This window comes from Trichosurus vulpecula, chromosome 6, assembly GCF_011100635.1.
Source record: "Trichosurus vulpecula isolate mTriVul1 chromosome 6, mTriVul1.pri, whole genome shotgun sequence".
NCBI lineage: Eukaryota > Metazoa > Chordata > Mammalia > Diprotodontia > Phalangeridae > Trichosurus > Trichosurus vulpecula.
Genome location: NC_050578.1, coordinates 37,663,677 through 37,684,242, shown reverse-complemented (window position 1 = coordinate 37,684,242; position 20,566 = coordinate 37,663,677). Strand labels below are relative to the sequence as shown.

At 36.4% G+C, this 20,566-nt stretch overlaps 1 pseudogene; it reads left to right on the top strand.

The window, feature by feature from the left end:
• Positions 1–497: 497 nt before the first annotated feature.
• LOC118854591 lies at positions 498–2,715 on the top strand (annotated as a pseudogene).
• Positions 2,716–20,566: the final 17,851 nt, after the last annotated feature.

Here is a 20,566-nt window from a genome sequence, read left to right as displayed (position 1 = left end):
AGTTCTAGGTTGTAATTCCATGGCAAAGACAAACACTAGTGCAAGTGACAGCAGGTTAGGGACTCTGGTCACAGTTCCAGGACAGAGAAGAGTGTGGTTTTTGGTCTTTCACAAGGAAGCAGGGTCCCTGGTTTCAATTCCAGAGCAATGAGGATCCCTAGCACTTCTGGCTGCAAAGAAACAAGGTGATCCCTTCCTAAGCAAAGACCAGAACAGATGCCAAGAGAGCAGTGATTATACCTATCTTTGAATCAAACCGGCATGGAAACATGGAAAACTTCCAGATTCTAGAACTACCTTTGAAAATACCAATGAAAAAACAAAAACAAAGAACCCAAAACAAAACAAAAAACCCTGAAGTTTGGGAAAGCATCCTTTTGACTCTGGGAGCAAAGTCCAACTTTAACATAAAGTTAAAAGTCAAGCAATAACCTGGTTGCAAAATAGTACCTCTGAGGTGGCCTGTGCCAGTGCAGCTGAATGTGCCCATCCAGGCCATGCACTATGGGCCTGGGCTGGGTCATCGCATTCTCATTGACTTCCCAGACTCCGAAGGAACAGTTACAAGCAGTATGCATTCCCTGCTTCTGTGTAAGAATCTTCCCGGGGCCTCCTGGATGCAAAAGACCTGTGCCTGACCTGTGGTCCCTAAACTTGACAGGGTAAGACAGACCATAGAGGGCAAAGGACTCTGACGCTGCAGAAGAGAGCAGCCCATAATTGGTACTGGGCATGCTCAATAACCCACTGGGCAATGTGCTAGGGAAAACTCCTTTAGGACTTCTTTCCCCTGGACACTCCTAACTCCGAATTGTGGAAAAGTTTCCTATACTGTCTCTGAGAGGATCCTGCCTGGATGCCTATCCTGTCCTGGATTCTTATTCTAGTAGCTCCTCTGATTCAGACACAAGTGGGTTCAACTGTGGATCAGACTTTGGTCTGATCTCCAGTTTAATTTCCAGCCTTCACATCTCTCCTCCTCTGCCCTTCCTGACCCTCGGGGCTGGTTCCAGACACCCTTTAAAGATAGGGGTTGGGTCCTGGTAGGACAAAGACAAGGCCACTCTAGCTGCAGTAACTCCTTCTCCTACTAATGCATCAAAGAGATGGCCTAGAGCATTGGTGTGGCCTTTTTAGGACTTGTTAGAAGTTCCAGAGAATCCTTTTAGTATTGGGAAGCAGACCAGACTCCACAGACAAGCTGCAACTATGAATGAAGCCACTTGTACCTGGAGTGATCAGTTTCCTTCTCAAAACTACAAGAACCCTATCTATAGCTGTAAGGTATTTCTACAAGGAGTTCCTGGAGACATCATGGAAGTTGGATTGATTAATACCTTCCATCTAATAGGCTCTTTGAGTGTGGAATGGCCCAATAAGGATGGCAAACAGCTGTCCGCACAGTGCTCCCAAAAGTAATATGCCTAAAGTGTATGTGTACTTGGTGTTTGAGCTGGAGCTGGAGAAATGTAACAAAAATGTTGCTAGCAGTTGCAGTGGGGATGTAAGACCAATAACACAAGCATACAGGAGGGCTGTTACCACAGGCTCTTTGATTTGCTTTTCTAAGGAAACAACTTTAAGGGGTTAACAATCTTGCTTTACTTAAACATACATATACCGATCACTTAGTTCAGGCAGAAAAGCCAGCACCCTGGACTTCAGAGGGAATACAAACAAAAATTATAAGCAGAAATTATGAACAGGGCAAGATAAATACAAATCAATAGACAGGCTTCTAGCTGTCTGATCAAGACATTACATACATAGTTACCAGAGAGAGACGCACCAACATCTGGGTTTTTCAAAGCCAAGGGGCTCCTTAACAGCTACCCAGAGTCTACACAAGAACACTGTTCCAATGAATAAGCCCCAAAAGCCAAATGCTAACCTCAGAGCATACATACCCTGTTTAGTGTCCTGGCACTTACTTAGCAAAAGGGTATAGGCGTGAGGCTTAGCATCTACTTAGCAAAAGGGTGTGGGAAAATTCTTCCATCACTAGCACCATATCACATATATTGTTTCTGATCAATAACTCAAACAATCAGTAATTCAAACAAAGGCAAGACCCAAAAGCACTTGATTGCCTTAGTGCTGAGAAGCACTCCAAAACAAAAGACAATGAAAAGTCCCAGTTTACTTGCCATTACAAGAAGTCTGTGCAGGTACAACTCCAAGCTTGTTCCCAAGATCCACTAGGCCCAGATGACCTGAGTGACTATTAACTTCAAAATGTCCAGCCACAGGATGTATTGTAATGAGGTTTTGGTTATCTCCTGGGTCTTGACTGATAGCAAGTTTGTTCAGAGTCCATCAAAAAGGCTGGATCCCAGCAAAACAGTCTTTGTTGGGGTGTTGCATGGGATGCTCAATACAGAGGCCCTGACTGTGATTGTAAATGATATTTTTCAAGGAGTAGTGTATGCTGGTATCAACATGGATGAATACAAGTATCCTATTGGGTCTGGTGGGCTGACTTTTAACAATACATGCAGTTATCTGAAGGCAGTCAGCACTAGTTTGTGGAGTTTGAAACTACCAACTTCACCAAGAAAGGTCAGATTGAGCCCTACATGCAGTGTTCAGCCAGGTTTGTTCTTCTGTCAAGATCAGTTCTGCTTCAACTATTTGTGCCTGAGCTTCTGGTACTGGCAACACAGCCTGGAGGGCCTTTGTAACCATCACCAGCTGCTGTGCAACCAGAAGAGTTGAGACTAGCTAGAGGGGTGGTGGGTGTCTACCTACCCCTGGTAAAGCTAGTTTCACCTGAGTGGTGAGAGCCCGAGTGTCACTATTAGCCATGGGTCCAGGAAGGGAGTACACTTCCAAAGGACACCGGGAAAATCTTACATTCACCTTTGCACTTGTTGATCTGTCTTTGTTTCTACACTGATGCACAGTGAATTTTGTTGGGTTTTGTTTTCCGGGGTGTTATAAAGGCAGGGGCCCCCCAGTAATTTCCCAAGTCACTGCAGTTTTCTCACTCTTTAGTTCCCCAATTTGCTGATGACAAGCAAAAAAGGACTACATGTTGAGAAGGTATTCATGCAGGTGAACCCCATGAAACAACAATGTTGCTAGCAGCTGCTGTGGTGGTGAAAGACCAACAACAGGAGCACACAGGAGGGTTGCTAGCATGGGTTTTTGATTTTCTTTTCTAAGGAAAACAACTTTAAGAGGTTAACAATCTCACTTTAATTAAACTTATGTAAATCATTCACTTAGTTTGGGGGAAAAAGTCAGGACCCTGAACTTCAGAGCAAAAACAAACAGAAATTACAAACAGAGACAATATAAACAGGTCAACAGACAGATTTTCATCTGACCATAACACATCTAGTTACCAGAGAGAGAGAAGCACCAATATCTGGGTTTTCAAAGACAGGGGCTCCTTAACAGCTACCCAGAATCTTGTCTGGTCAAATCACAGAACATTCTTCCTATGAGTGAGAGCCCCAAAACAAAACTATAACCTCAGATAATATATGCCCTTCTCAGAGCCCTGGGGCTTAGCACCTACTTAGCAAAAGGGTGTGGGGCCTGGGACCTGGAGCTTTCTTGTTTCTTAAACAGGTCATCAAAGACTCTTGATTAAATCAAAGACTCCCAACTGAAACAAAGGCAAGAATCATCAAAGGCATTGATTATCTCAGTTCTGAGAAGCTCTCAAACACAAAACAGCAGAATTGCCATTACATTTGAAAGGCAAGATTCATCCAAGGTCCTTGATTACCTCAGTGCTAAGAAGAACTCAAGACAAGACAACAAAAGGACCCAATTTACCTGCCTGATTCAAACAAAGGCAAGAATCATTAAAGGCACTTGATTGCCTTAGCATTCCACAAGAGAAAACAGTAAGAAAAGCCCCACCCTGATTACCATTACATTCTACTTGAATGTGAGTGTTCAGCTAATGTTTTTGTTTGTTTTTACTGTAAAAACAAGGAGACTTTGATCTTCATTTAAACCAAAATACTATTTCATGTGTTATGCTCCAAGGTTTGTACTATTTCTTTTTTACACTCTTTAAAACAGTTTTTAAGTAATTTGAAACTAGAGAGTTTTTTTCTTTCTTGGCAATTTTAACATCAATGTAAATTTGTGTCTGGGGACTACAGCTTAGGATTTCTCACAGTTGTGTAGAGATGTGTTTGCAGCAAAGAAAAAGATGAAATTTTCTCTTTAAAAGCAGACTAGATAAATGATGGTAGAGCTGCTGTACATAGTTTTAAACTGTTTTTTTTTAATTTTCTTGAGCTGTATTTTCATAAGCTTCTCTTAAGGGAGAGGTTGATAGAGGCTTTTAATCACAAAGTCACAGGACATATTTTTTGGTCCTTTTTTGTAACGGAGCTAAAAAGGTCTGCTTTTTTGACAGTGGGTGGGATGAAGGTTCAGGGGAGCCCTTTCACTTAGAGTGGACAAGTTACTTTCCCCTTTTTTCCATTAAAAAATGTATGCAGCAACAGTGCGGTTGGCTGAAACTGATGGGATTTGAAAACTTTGCTTTTTTTCTTTAAAGAAAAAATAGAACTTGCCCCTCTGCATACAGGAAGGTAATTACCAAACAACCCAGTGTCATAACCCTCCCTCTTCTTCCTCCCTCTTCCACTGAGCCAATGTTTGGTTGTTGTTTGTCCTAGGTGCTCTGTGGGAGTCTGTGAATCTTTCTGTGAAGTACCTACCTCCCTCATTGGACTGTATGCAAGCAATACCACATTCTCCTGCAGATATATGGAGAAAGCTGTGATGTAGGTTTTGTGTGTGTGTGTGTGTGTGTGTGTGTGTGTGTGTGTGTGTGTGTGTTTTGGTGCAGAAAAAAGTCAAGCAATAGTCTGGAAAAATGGGCAAAGAACAGGAACAAAAGAAACTGACTGTAAACTGATTGTAAAAACATAAAACAAAAAACACAATAATGACAGGAAACACCAAGACTATAATACCTAGCCAGTTAGAGGGCTGCATGACCAGAATCCTTGACCAACAATTGTAGAAGGGGCTCACCCTACAATAGTGCCTGTGCAGTTCCACTGAGGCTAGGACCCCTCCTCTATTCCCTAATCCCTAAACAAACTCCTCCTGTCTTTTTAATATTTATTTATTTTTTTGGCAAGGTAATCAGGATTAAGTGACTTGTCCAGCACCACACATTTAGTAAATATTATGTGTACGAGGCCGAATTTGAACTCATGTCCTCCTAACTCCAGGCCTGGTGCTCTATCTCCTGTGCCACCTACCTGCCCCTTCATTTTACTCTTAGAGCAGGTTTCCTTGATTTCAAGTCCAGTGCTCTATCTATGGGATCATGCTTGTGTTCTACTTTTGCATTAGGGAGGAAGAGAAAAGTCATTCCATTCAACAAACACATGTCCACATGCATATACACAAATAATACATTTGTGAAGGTTTACCTATGAAGATTCATGGGATCTAGTAAAAATGATCAGGCTCATTACAACAACAGCTATTGTTTACATACTTCTCTGAGGTATGCAAATTCTTTTACTTACAATGTATCATAATTTGCTGTGCTCACAACCCAATGCATTTCCTATACATGCAGAAATCTCACACATTGACCACCATAAATATGAAGGGAAATGGCATAATGATCAGCAGATCACAAAGCATTTCACATTACTGAGATGACTTCCAAAAATAAAGAGAAGGTCCTTATCTGAGAGTCACTTATTTCCACTTCTGAGTCTACAGCGGTACATTTTTTCATCCTTAAAAATCTCCATAGGAACCTGCCTTAGATTCTTTCTTGTGGAAATGCCCATGTCCTCATGTAAATCAAAATGGGACTGAATAATTTAAAATAACAAACAGCTATCATTGGGAGTGGGATGTATTATGCCAGGCTCATACAAAATCATACTGAGTTAAAATCTGATTACCACACAATTCTGGGCTCTCCTGATTTTTTAGTTTAGATCTAGTATCATGAACTAGGGCAATCTTGATTGCAGTGAATGTTTATAGAGATAGATAATCAATATGCAAGGTTTTATTGAATTAAAACTATATTAAAGCAATAATTCCTAAGTAGTTTTAAAGTAACTTTCTTTAAAATACTCCAATGCTTTATGAATAACATACAAAGTCATACCCTAAAGAGATGAGGGGGTGCTCAGCACTTGTGATTCCTCTGGTGTAAGGAATTCACTATATGGAAATTCTCTTCATCAAGTCAGATCAGTAACCTTCTTTGATAATCTTGCAACAGCAATGTCAAATTCATATCAAAACAGGGGCTACTAAATCATGTATAATATTTTGAAGGTCACATATTGACTTAGCAAAAAACGACACACACATTAATATATATGTGAATATGTATGTATATACCCATAAGTAAACATTTTTGTTAATATATCAACACATTAAAATCAGATAGAAACCACATTTAATCTGGTTTGGGACACACAGGGTGGTCGGGGCCTCATATAGTCCACACCCCAGGTTTTTTATATTTCTATCTTATTACAGAGTTAACTGGGACACTGTGAGGCTGCCTGATTTGGCTAGAAATAGAAGGCTACCTTGTGTCATGGACAGGATTTGAATTTGCATTTTCCTTGCTCTTAGGCTCTCTCCACCAGGTCATGCTATTTCTCACTTCATATCCAGTGAAACTTTTACCTTGAATTTCTTTGCAATTGGAATTTTCTGGAGCATCTTTGAAGGTAAAGAACTTTTGTCTTTTAACACAGAATAGACTATGAATAGGATTTGTGTCATTTAAGATCGACCTGTGGGAAGTTGTTTCAAAAGGGGAAAAAGAGAGACAGTAGGAGTAGTACAAAAGAACATTCACTTGTAACTGTGCTTGGATAAATTTCTAGGATGTGAGTACTATAGTAAATATTTCAGTCTAGGATGAATGTGCATGGAAAAGCCTTGCTTTTGAGATACATTCTGAATGATTTAAAATACTAATGCTAACTGGTACTGCTTAAGTAGATTTTGTTGTCTTCATCATCCTTATTTTAGTACCATCAAGTGTGAAACATAGGAATGGGATCTAGTCTTTTTTTTCCCTCTTTAACTGTCTATATTTGGATTTAGACTACTGGATTGACTATTAGCAGATCAAATATAGATGGTTGAGGATGTTTATTGTATCAACTGAAAGAGTTGTCATAACAAACAGCTAGGTGGTGCAGTGGATAGAGCCCTGAGCTTAGTGTCAGAAATACCTGAGTTATAGTCGTTTTTACTTACTAGCTATATGGCTGTGGGCAAGTCACTTAACCTGTTTTCCTCAGTTCCCTCATTTATAAAATTGGGATAATAATAGCACGTTCTTCCCAGAGTGGCTATGAGTATCAAATAAAATGATATTTGTAAAGTGCTTGGTGCAATACCTATTGTATCTATCTATTTAATCTATCTATCTATCTATCTATCTATCTATCTATATATCCACAATATCTATCTATTCATACATAAGTGTGTAATTGGATTGTAAAAACAGAGTAGAACTTGGCTGAAATTCATTTGAAATAACTAAACTATTGAGAAATGTAATAAGACATAAAACACCAGCTTTTATGGAGACTCATCTATGTCATATAAAATTTCCTCCCATCCACAAATAGTTAACTGAATATTGGTGAGTTCTCTTGAGTCCTAGAAAGATAGCCACCTAAAGGCCTTGAATGTGTCACATAATTCTTCTTATGTCATATTTTTTTCTTATATGGAGAAGTGAATAATGTGTCTTCTACCTCTTCCTAGTATGTGTTGGGGGAATTTGAGTTCCTAAGAGGTATCTCATAAAGGTTGGGTATTTACAATCAGCTTTTCTGCCTAAAGCTCAAAGCCACCAGCTAGGAGGTGGTTTTATTTTCCACTGTGAAGAGCATTTTGAAAAAAAAAAAAAGATCATTTAAAGTTATATTGCTTTAACAGTTAAGAAATTTTAATATGCTAGTTTCATCTTATGTTCTCCCTTGAGGCATATTGCTATAACCCACTTATTATTATGTCTATTGCTCCTTATATAAGTCAGACAAAAGGATTAGTTACCGAGGTAATGGCACACCTTGGCCATGAATGTTCAGAGGACTCACACATGTTAACCCACTGTGCTCATTGACAAAAACGTGAGTATGATGTCACAAAAAATGAATATTGGAGAGCCAAGAGATACTCAGATTCCTATCCCTACTGTGTTACTGTTGACTGTATGAACCTTGGGGAATTATTTGTTGCTCTGATATCAGTTTTCTCATCCATCAAATGTCAAAGTTGAAAGATATTATTTCTAAGTCATGCTCCTCCTCTCCCCCCAACCTCCTTTCCTCTGCTAAGCTTCCATAGTGCCATGAAACATAAATAATTATAGGGAAAATGTTTTGGTTGATGTGAGAGAGTTGAATTTGAGAAGAAGCAGAATGTCTAACATAATGCCTCAGAGGATGATAGCTTAGGCTATTGACATGTTATCCCTTTTAAATATTTTATTGGCAATGTATGTTTTCACAAATCACTACTGAGTTATGGCACTGACCTCTAACATTAATGAGGGAGGAACACAGAATGAAGTTAAAGGTAGAAAGAGGGAAATAAAGTCTTTTTATCCTGCACCAAGAAACTTTATTTAGTGATCTTCAACATTCAATTAAAATACCACAACATACCTGTGCCTATGCTGACCCCAGTCTGGCAATAGATTTAGTCCCATTGCTAATACATACATACATACATACATACATACATACATACATACATACATACATACATATGTATGTATGTACATGTGTAAAGAAGTATGTGCACACACATGCACACACATATGTGCAAATATATACACATATACATATACATTTCAATTTTATATACTTTTATCACAAAAGATAAATAAATGAAGACAGAAGCATGATCTTAAGGAATTTCATGAGTTTTAATTTAGTTATTATTAACAAGTTATTAATATCATATGTTGACAAAAGCTGAACTTTGTCCCCAAGATTTATATGCTACATTGAATCTATAGTTGCAGCAATTCTAGTTCTCTTTTATATAATGTTTTACCAATCACTTTCCTTAAAACTCTGTGACACTATTAATATAAATACTCTCCCCATTTGACAGACCAAGGAAATTGAGGTTCAGACATTTTAAATGACTTATTCTTAGCTACATAGCTCATATATGTCAGATTTGAATTGAGATCATTAGGTTCCAAGTTCAGTGCTCTTTCTTGTAACCAATGATGTTAATCAATAAATGAATTCTAATATTTTAAGCACATGTTATTAAAAAATATTTGCTATTTAACTCCTGTCAATATATGTTGTAATGTTTGTCAATTACTCATTGCACACATTCATACAGGAAGAATGAAGAGGGTAAAGGGAACAGCATATCCACATATAAGTCTGTCTGTCTCTGTGTGTATGTTCAGAGAACTAAAACAAGTGATTTTCAGAGGTAGAGAACAGGTGGGGAGATCAGAAGTGTCCTGTAGTTGATAAGAACTAAGCTAAACTTTACATGAAGTTAGGGGTTGGTTCTAGAAGATGGCAGTATTGTGTACATCCTCTATAATCTAATGAATTACAAAGTGGAAATCCATGCACATGGAACAGCATCCAGGCCAATTTGTCTTGACTATGGAATCCTTGATAAGGAATACCATAAATTCAGACAAGAAAGACAAGCCTTAGCCAGATTGTTATCTATCTCCATTAATGATAACAAAGTAGCAATTCAGTGAGCTAAGAGTAAAAAAGCTACTCTTTTACTCATAAGGAAAAGACAGAATGCTGTTGCACATTACCTGTCTTACTGCATTATTTTTTTGATGATTTTCTTGGGGGGCAGGGCAACTGGGGTTAAGTGACTTGCCCAAAATCACACAGCTTGGAATTTTTAAAGAAGAATTTTAAAATTTAATTACACAATAAGAAAAGAAAAAAAGAAGCATTATAAACTCAAATACTAAAATACAAAATAAGAAAAAAAAAGAATTGCCATGTGGACAATGGAATATAAGACAGCATTCAAAATATACAGCAAAAAATTCCCATTTCGAGAAAGCCTATACAATAGATACTGGATGTTGTGTTTAGTGCTACACATCTTTTCTTTGCTTCCTTGCAAATTATCCTTTGCTGCTGTGCACTTTTTACTTTGTTCTTTTCCTCTGCTTTGTACCTCCTCCAAGAAGGCTCCAATTGAGTGTGTGTGTATGTACACACACAGACTGACACACTCACACATATATACATATATGCCAACATACACATACACACTCCACATACACCTAAATACATACACTTATATATACATGCATTTACTTAGATATGTATAATCATACTCATATATAGACATATATATTAGTATGCATCTATGTAAAACTGTACTATACTTGTTTGTCCTGTTTCTCCTGTTTCTCTGAGGGTGAATAACATCTTCATAAGTCTGGGTCTTTCCATATTTTGCTAAATCCATCAACTTATCATTGCCTACACCACAGCAATATTCCAACTTTTTATTGTCTAGTTATTTTAAATAATCTAAGACAATGTTGATTAATTTGGCAGACATATAGTGCAGTTTCCTTTTATCTTTTGATTAAATCTATTTTAGTTTTAACTTTGTCTGAGATCACGATTACTACTTACCCTTGCTTTAGTCTCTAATAAATTCTACTCCTGATCTTTATTTTATTTTTGTGTGAATATCTTATTTCCTATCCTTCCTTACTCCTCTACTTTACTTCTACCTGATACTCTGCCCTTTGTTACTTAATGTATGCCCCTCCAAAGATGGCTCCCTTATCCTTTCCCCTTATTTCTATCTGAATTTAAAAGACTTATAGCCTTCTTGTTTCTATCTGAATTTAAAAGACTTATAGCCTTCCAAATAAATATATTATTCCCTCTTTATCTGATTCCAGCTAATGTAAACATACTTCTATACCTCCCCTTATCCTTTTCCCTCACCCTCTTTCACTCCCTTAAATTCTCCCCCTTCTCTCTCATTAACCTTTTATTTTTTTTTCTGAATTTGGAAAACATATACACACATGTTTGTGTGTGTGTACATACATACATATATACATACATACGCACATATTTCCTTCTTTAACCCATTCCCAATGAGAGTAGGGTTCCAGAACTATCAGCCCTCCTCCCCCATCTCATTCATCCGTCAGTTCTTTCTTTTACACCTCATTTGTAAAAGATAATTATTTTTTTCCTTTTCCTAAATGGTATTACTTTTTAGGGTTCCATCGTACTAAGCTCTACTCCAATGTTTCTTTTGAACTAACCAATTACTAATAATAATTTTAGACATACAGTTTACATTTCTTTGTATAAAAAGTTAGCAGCCTGTCCCTATTGAGTTCCTTGTTATTAATCTGATATTTACCTTACATTTCTCTTGGATCTTGTATGTCAAATATTCTATTGAGTTCAGGTCTTTTTGCAATAAAATCCTGAAAGCCTGGCAATTCATTGACTATACCCTTTTTTTGGTTCAGGATTATGCTTAAATTTACTGGGTATAGTATTTGTGAGGTTTTTTCCCCTTGTTTTCCATAATATTTTCTCTTTGAGATATGGGTTTCAGAATTTGTGCTATTCCTGTAGGTTTTACTTGTAAGATCTTTTCAGATGGTGATTAGTGTTTTTTTCTATTTCTACTTTCCCGTATTGTTGTAACACTTCAGAACAATTTAATTATTTCCTATATCATTCTATCAAGATTTTTTTTTTATCATAGATTTCAGGTAGTCTCCTTATTCTTATGGTTTTTTTTCTTGATCTGTTCTCCAGATTAGTTGTTTTTCTTATGAGATGTTTCACATCCGTTTCTATTTTTTTCATTCATTCTATTTTATTTTATTATTTCTTGGTGTCTTAAAACATTGCTGGCTTCCCCTTGCTCAATTCTAATTTTCAAAGATTCATTTTCTTCCTTAAGATTCTGGATCTCTTCCAGCAGGTTAAGTTTCTTTTTATAATCTTTTTTTTCTTGGATTGTTTTTATGTTTTTGTTTTTTCAATTTCCTAAATCTCATTTGATTTTGAAAGTCTTTTTAAAGATCTTCTCTGAATTCTTTTTGGACAAGTGACCATTTAATGTCATTCTTTGGTGTAGGAGAGGCTTTCTTTTGCTTCAGTGTCCTCCTCTGAAGATGAATCCTCATCTTCTCTATTCCCATAGTAACTTGCTAGAGTTGAGTTCTTTCTCCTTAGCCTGCTCGTTTGTTTACTTATTTTTTTTTTATTTGTAGATGCTTGTTATTGTAATCACCTTTAGTCCCATTGCATGGGGCATGTGGCCCATCCTCAGATCCTCCCTCAGTTCTCCTCTCTGGCGTGAAAATGAAACCAGGAACTCTGCCCTCCTGTAAGTGCCCACAGCCAGAGGCATCCCTGCCCCACTATTTTTATGTTCACCAGGTATGTACTGGTTCCTTGTCTGCAAGAGCCATGTCTTGGCAGCACAGCTATGCCAGGTGTCCCTTATCAGCTGAAGTTCCCTCAATCTTCCCCTGCTCACATGCCTGAATCCCCACACTCTCCAGGATGTGAAAATTTCTGTGTCTGGGACTGAATTTACCACCCAATCCAGCTAGGCCAAGGGCTTGCTGCTTGCTGTTTCACTGGAACTAAACTGGAGGTGTTTACACTTCACAGAGAACAAACCTCCATCATTCTCTGCTTGTTCCAGAAGGCCCTCTCTTCTGTCCCTACTCTTGTTTAATTTTTGCTGCTCCATGTTTGTTCTGAGCAGATATTTTATCTTTTGGTTTTGTTTTGTTTTGTTTTTGGGGAGGGGGGAGAATCAGGAGAGGTTGGAATTTTTTGACCTACCCAAACATCTTCCCAGAATCCTGTCCTGAATTATTTCAAAGTGAATAAGTATAGAGAAAGCAGAATTTATGGCCTAACCAGCAGAGGTAATTGGCAGAATAAAAAACAAACAAACCTGGAATTAAAGATTACACAACTCACAAAAGAAACAAAGGAGAGAAAAACAAGATTGAAAATTCAAATACATAGAAGTAGAAGACAATCTGGAAAAAAGAAAACATGATTTCTATACCTGAAAAAAAATTCATCTCAAAAACCTCAGAACTAGCTTTGAAAACAGCAGTACAAACAAACACTCAGACGTGTAAGCAAGCATGCACACACACACACACACACACACACACACACACACACCCCACAGAAACTTGAGATAGATGTTCTCCCTGCTTAAGCCTAGAACAGACCCCAAAGTTAGTAAAAAAAAAAAGTTCCAATAATCACCAAACAACCAGAAAATACCAGACCACAAAAATACTGTGGTGACAAGGCAGATGAAGACACAAACTCAGAAGAAAAGAAAGTCAAAATAGGTACAATGAAAGGCTCAAAAAAAATGTGAATTGCATAGAAGTACAACAATAATTCCTTGAAGCACTAATAATACTTTTCAAAATCAAATTAGAATGGGAAAGGAAGAATTAGATTTAAAAAATGAAAACAAAGGAAGAAAATTATGACAAGTAATTACTATCTTGGTAAAACAGGAACAAAAATCCAGAAAAGAACTTCTTAAAAAGCCAAATTAGACAATTTTTTTAAGTAGAAAAGCTCACTGAAGAAAATAGTTCTTTTTGAAAAAAATGAACAAGTGGAAACTAATGACTCTATATAAAATATAGTCAAAAGAATGAAAAAAGAAGAAAATGAGAAATATTTAATTAAAAAATAGCTTATCTGGAAAATAGACCGAAGAGAAATAATTTGAAATACATTGGATTAATGGAAAGCAATTATCTAAGAAAGAGTGTAGATGTCTTTTTTCAAGAAAATAGCAAGGAAACTTCCTTGATATCCTCTAACCAGAAAGGAAGAAAAAGAAATTGAAAGAATACACTGATCACCTCCTGAACAATCCTAAAATGAAAACTTCCAGGTGTATTGTAGCCAAATTTCAGAGCTTCCAGATCAAGGAGAAAATATTTCAACTATTAAGAAAAAAAATACAGACACACATATACATATATAAGTGTGTGTGTACATATATGTATATGTACATATACATACATATATAATATATGTATGTGTATATATACATATATGCATATGCATACATATGTATGTGTATAGGAGAGGGAAGGAAGTAAGTTGATATAGTAGTGGCAAATTTCAAACTACATTACAAAGCAGAAATAATAAAAACGATCTGGTATTGGATAAGAAACAGAGTAGAATATATTAGGCACACATTATACAATTGTAAGACACCACAGTAATCTAAAGTTACATAAACCCAAAGGTCTGAGATTTTAGGACAAGAATTCAGTATTTGACAAAACTTTCTGAGAAAATAGGAAAGAAGTTTGGAAGAAACTAGGTAGAGACCAACATCTCACACCACAAACCAAGATAAGGTAAAAATATAGAAATGATTTAGACATAAATGGTGATATCATAAGTAAATTATGGGAGCATGGAGAAATATACCTGTCAGATCTATGGATAAGGGAAGAGTTTATGAACAAATAAGAGATAGAGGAGATGAGTAAAATAGATAATTTTTATTATAATAAATTAAACGATTTTACACAAAAAAAAACTAATGCATTTAAAATTAGAAGGAAAACAGGAAACGGGGCGATTTCAACAAGTTTTTTTTTTCAATAAATGCCTCATTTCTCAAATATAGATTTGAGATCTCAATCAAATCAAAGCTAATTATATGGAACTGAGTCAAATTTATACAAATTAAGAATCATTTCCTGGTTCCTAAATGGTTAAAGTATATAAACAGGTAATTTTCATCAGAAGAAAAAAAAACAATTAAAGCTACCAATAATTGAGACATGAAAATCCTCTAAATCAACACTGATTAGAGAAATGTAAATTAAAGCAACTCTGAGATATCACTTCACACCTATCAAATTGGATGCCATGATAGAAAAGGAAAATGACAAATGTTGGAGGTGCGGCAGAAAAATTGGGACACTAATGCATTGTTGGTGGAGTTGTAAACCAATTAACCCATTCTGGAGAACAATTTAGAACTACACACAAAAGGCTACAAAGTATGAATGACCTTTGACCCAGCAATATCACTACAAAGAATTGGAAATTGAGAGGATGTCATTAATTAGGGAATAGCTAAACAAGTGATGGCATATGATTATTATAGAATACTATTGAGTTGTAAAAAATAATGAGCAGGATGGTTTAAATGGATTCTGGGAACTTTATATTAATGTGAGCAAAGTGAAGTAAACCAAACCAGGAGATCTTTGTAAGGAAAAACAGCAATATTGTAATGATGATAAACTGTGAAAGATTTAGTTGCCCTGATCAAGGCAATGATCCAAGACTATTCCAAGGACATATTATCAAAAATGTGATCTACCTAGAGAGAACTAAAGAACTCTGAATGTAAGTTGAAGCATACATTTTTTTTGCTTTATTTTTATTCTTTTTTTGTCTTTTCGTTTACAACATGGCTAATAAGGAAACATCTTTGGCGCTACCTCACATATATAATGAGAACCAAAATGTTTACCTTCTCAAAATGGGAAGGTAGGAGAGCATTTGGAACTGAAAACTAAAACCCTTAAATAATGAAATTGCAGATGGAAATAGAATAGTGTGTTTCAAAGAACAAAGAAGTTCAAGATGCAAGCAGAGGTGGTGTATTTTATGAACTTGAGCCATTGAATTTGAAAAAAAAGGATATTGGATATTACAGTGGAATAATCTATAGGGTTTTGTTGATTAAAGGAACTAATCATCCTGCCTGAAAAAAGGGAGGATCAGAGCTCCTGGAAGTAATTGGCCCCCAGAAGACTGAGAGGTCATAGAACCAAAGATATTTGGCATCAAATGGGGAAAAAAAGCATAATGGGGGGAAAGGTCAATAAAGAAATGTAAAGAGACAAAGGGAAAATCCTGCTCTTAGGTAATATCTCATAACCTACAGAAGCTTATATTTCTAAGACTAAGACAAAACAGAAGAAAACAGGAGGACTGAAAGATGAGATCTACAAGACAGAAATGGTTTGGAAGAGGGACCCAACAAGGGTGTTTCAGAAAGTTTAGTTCAATACAGAAAAAAATAAAGAACAACAAATTAAGTCCAAAGACCAATGAATCAAACAATAAAGGTCTAGAAGAGACAAAAACTGAATATAAATATTAAAGAGAATTAGGGAAAGACTTTTTTTAGAGCAAAACCTCAGAAAGTACAATTTTAAAAATAAAAGGGAGAAAAAGTTGAAAGAGAAGGGAATGAAGAAAAATTTTGCTTGACTACTTACATGAGATTTAAAAAAGGTAGGGAAGGTGGGGGGACTTAATACCTAGATAAAAGCAAGCAAGAAAAATTGAAATAATAAGGAAAACTTCAAAACAATGGAAAGCTATTTCAAAGTGGGGATTAGAGGATAAGGGAGAGACAATAGTATAAAAGCAGATTTAGCTAAAATACCTGGGGAGACTCCTGTATTTAAAGAAGGAAAAATGAAAAATTCCTAATTGGGGAAAATCAGACAAATTAATGAAAATATAAGCCTATCATAACCTCTTTTTTAATAACCAATGTGATAAATTGAAAAAGAGTTATAGATTGTATAAGGGAGGCAAAACAATCTGTTGCTTAAAGGAAACACACATAAACAAAGGCATAAACAAACTAAAAAAAAAGATGGGCTTAAAAAATTACTTTGAAGGTTAATCTGAAAAAGTAGGAGTCGCCCTCCTGCTATCAAAGCAAAAAAATAAATAAAAATTTTTATAACCTTAAAGGATATAAATAAAGAAACTACAATAAGCTGAAAATCACCATAGGAGCCAAGATGGCACACTAGCTGTGTGACTACCTCAGACTCCTGCTCTCGGACCTCACTCTCCTCCCATGCCAGTGAGACAGACCTTTCCTCCTGGGCTGGTAAGCTGCTTACCTGCTCCTACACCAACTCTGAAGTGGTTTTCTAGTTGTTTGGTGGGGAACTTGGGAGGACTGCAAAGGGTTCCTTCCTCACTCTGCTATCTTGGCACCAGAAGTCTTGAATAGCTTTCTTAAAAAGGAATTTTTACAAAGACCGTAAATATCCATTTCAAAATCTCTGACACTCTCTCCCACAGCTACATGTAGGGCCCAGGAGAAGAGTCAGACATATGTGTAGCAACCATATGTGGCCAAAGTATATGCTCAAAAATTATGGTTACTCTATGTCTTTCTTTAGTCCATTACTGACATTCTTCTCTGGTGAAAATAGAACATATTCCTTGAAACCTTTTCTTCACTCAGGAAGATATTGTTTATGTATGAATTTTTTTCTACTTCTATATTCAGTGTATCTTTTTAAAACACTATCTTCTACTTGGACAGTATCTTCAATAATATTGTCAATATTGTGAAAGGGAGTGGGAAACCATCCTTTTGGCATCATTCCCCTTGTTTCTTGATGTTATATAATACAAGCACAAAAATCTTCCTACTCAAGACTATCCTGAACTTACATCTACTACTTGATGACTTTGTTGCTAGTATAGGTTTCCTGCTAAAATATCCCCAGCCATTTAAAGCTCCCAAGAGGTATGGTTTGCTTGCTTCATTGGTAAGCTATTTTTTTTTTGTCTTCACCCAATCAAAGTTGCTTACACTTAGTAAAGGAACCTGAAGGTATAGATACTTTTTAACACATATTTGTAAAATCTAATCATAGCCTTACATTACTGATACAGAATTGTGTTCAACCAACAAGAGGTTATTAGGTCACCGAGAGAAAGTGAAGAAGGAGGAAAAAAAGAGGTCTTGGGATAGAGGAAGGCAGCTACAATTGCAAAAAAGGGAAGTAAATGAATGAAGATCTAGCATGACTAAGAAGGAATAGTCAGGTATAAGAAGGATAAGAGGAGCACAGAATGACAGAAAAAGAAAAAAAAAGAATGTTTTAGAAAAAGAAATGGTCAACAATTCAGAAATCCATTGACAGATGATAGCCTTCACGAACAGGGGCCTACCTTCAGGCTACGACACAACCTAAATTATGGACTGTATTGGAGGTCATGAATAAAATAAATCTGACTTTTCCCTGTATTTTTCTACCTTACTTTTTTCCTTTTCATTATTATTGGTAACAATTTTCATTAATTTCCAAATGTCATTTGAAACTTCATGGAAAATTTGGGTAAATCATGTAAAAATTTTTAGAAACCATACTTTTCATTTTTTCCTTTCTACTTTAAAAGACTTTATTTCATCAAGAAAAAAGGGAAAATTCTACCCTTAATTATATTTTAGAGAGAAAATTATTACTTAGGTCAAAATGGAGACCATAGCACAAAAAAGTAACATCCATGTTAGAGTAGTAGAGACATTTTTTTGTTTTAAATAAATGCAGCAATATCACTAGTAATTTCATTTCTAATGAAGAACACGTCCTACCAGTACAATGTGATCACTCTTCTGAAAATTACTTTCTTAGGGAGTTACCTATGTCAATGAAAGTAAAAGCAATTACTACAGTTTTCCATGGCCAGCGTGTACCTTAAGTGCAATTTGAATTTATGTCTTTCTCTTTCTGAAGCTTGTTTTCTATTCACTGTATTAATTGCCATCAAGAGAAATCTCATTTTAATATTTATTTTTGCAATGTCTACATTTTCAAATGTATTCTTCCTCTTTTCCTTGTGCTCTCAATGTTCCACACTTTATAAAAAAGAAAAACAAGGAGGTGAAACCAGGGAAAACCAACCAACGTAGTAGAAAATTTGACATTCTGCAATATTCTTCATCCATAGTTTCCCAGATCTACAAAACACTGTGGGAAGGTCCTTGTATTACCTTACTTTGGAGTCATTTGTACTTATAAATTTTTGGCTTTCAGGTTAAGTTATTGTATTATTGAAATAACCACTTAATTTTGCTATCTTAAATATTTCACTGTCCAGGGCAGTTTGGATAAAGAGTACTTTCCATACCCATGCCATTGATAGAATGTGGGCCTTACTCTTTCCAAAAGTCCAATTCCCTGTTCACTGGGGCAACTGAGAGCATGACGTCACTCAAGGTCCCTCACTGTACTCCCTTAGGAATAGAAAGAGATGAAAGTTTGATCAAAGCAAACTGTGGGCTGGGGGATAAAAAGATTGAGGGATTTACTCTAGTATAAGGGTCTTGGTTCCATGAGACTGTCTTCTCTGCAAAGTTAGGAAGCTTAAAAATACAATTATTAATAAAATACAAAAATATGCTGAAACCCAGGTGATTTTTGATTTTCTATCTATGAAAGTAGTTTCCCAGATAGAATAGACAAAATTAGTTTATTGTTTTCCACCTTAGCTATTCTCTCCACAGTAAGAACAATAATAATTCAGGTTGCAATAAAGTTATCTTATCTTTATCTAGGAAAGCATTATTTTGAAGCAAACAGAACATTTTTAAGATCAAAATAAAAACAAATAGTAGTAAATACTACTCACCATTTGTAAGTGTGATAAAACAAAAGGGTGAGAGACAAGGAATCATTCTATTAACTTCTTCAACTAGATACAGCTCATTCACTCCTAAATGGATTTTGTTTGTTTGCATTTGTTTTTAAAAAGCCAAGAGCCAAGACACAGAAAGGAAGACGTTTCATCTGCTAAAAGGTTTGGAGCTTGGAGTCAGTCTCCTGGACTCTATCCTCCATTGGCTTCACAATGCTTCCTGTTGGCTGCTGCCATGTTCTTTATCTTTATGTCCTGCTCAGTGTCAATAACCCCACCCCCTTACCTCTTAAGAGATATAAAAAAAATCTTCTGCAGCAGAAAAAATCTCACTTCTGTGTCGGTAAACAAAATGGGCTCTTAGCACTCAGTTCAACTAAGTGTCCTTGAAGAGTGTGGCCTTTTCTTTTCTTGATTAGATTGAGAGTCCTTGGTGACCTCCTTGCCTCAGGGGAAGGCCTAGTTTACACATGGGTTTGAGTGGCATGTTTGGGACATCAGAGGCTTTTAGACCATGTGGGTTTAAGTTGCCTCTTTGTGACAATTTCACGTCATGTGGGTGAGTCACATGTGTGACCCACCATTGACCCTGAAAAAGATATAAAACCAGGGGTTGGCTTTCTCTTTTTCGAAGCTCTTACCCACAGCCATGGTGGTGTGCGTGACTCTAGGCCAGCCCTTGTTATGAGCTCCTGGGCTGAACCTAGATGTTGGTAACTATGAATTGTATTTGGTCTGTCTGTAGATGTTTGTAATTTGTTTTTATTTGCTTCAAAGATCAGGGTACTGGCTTTTTCCCCTGAACTAAATGAATAGTATTTGTATGCTGAATTAAAGTAAGCTTGTTAACCCCTAATGTTGCTTTCCTTAGTAAAGCAGAACAAAAGAACCTGGGCTTTTGCAGCGTGCTGGCAGCGTGCTTGTTGTTGGGCTAGTGTTGGTCTTTCACTACCACAACAGCTGCTAGCCAGATGTTTGAAACAACTTCTAATTCCAATCCTATTATAACTCAGTCTCTTCATGGACTAGGAACAATCACAGTTCTCAGGGTCTTTAGTGACTTTGCCTCCCTCAAAACATAGCCTCTCTAT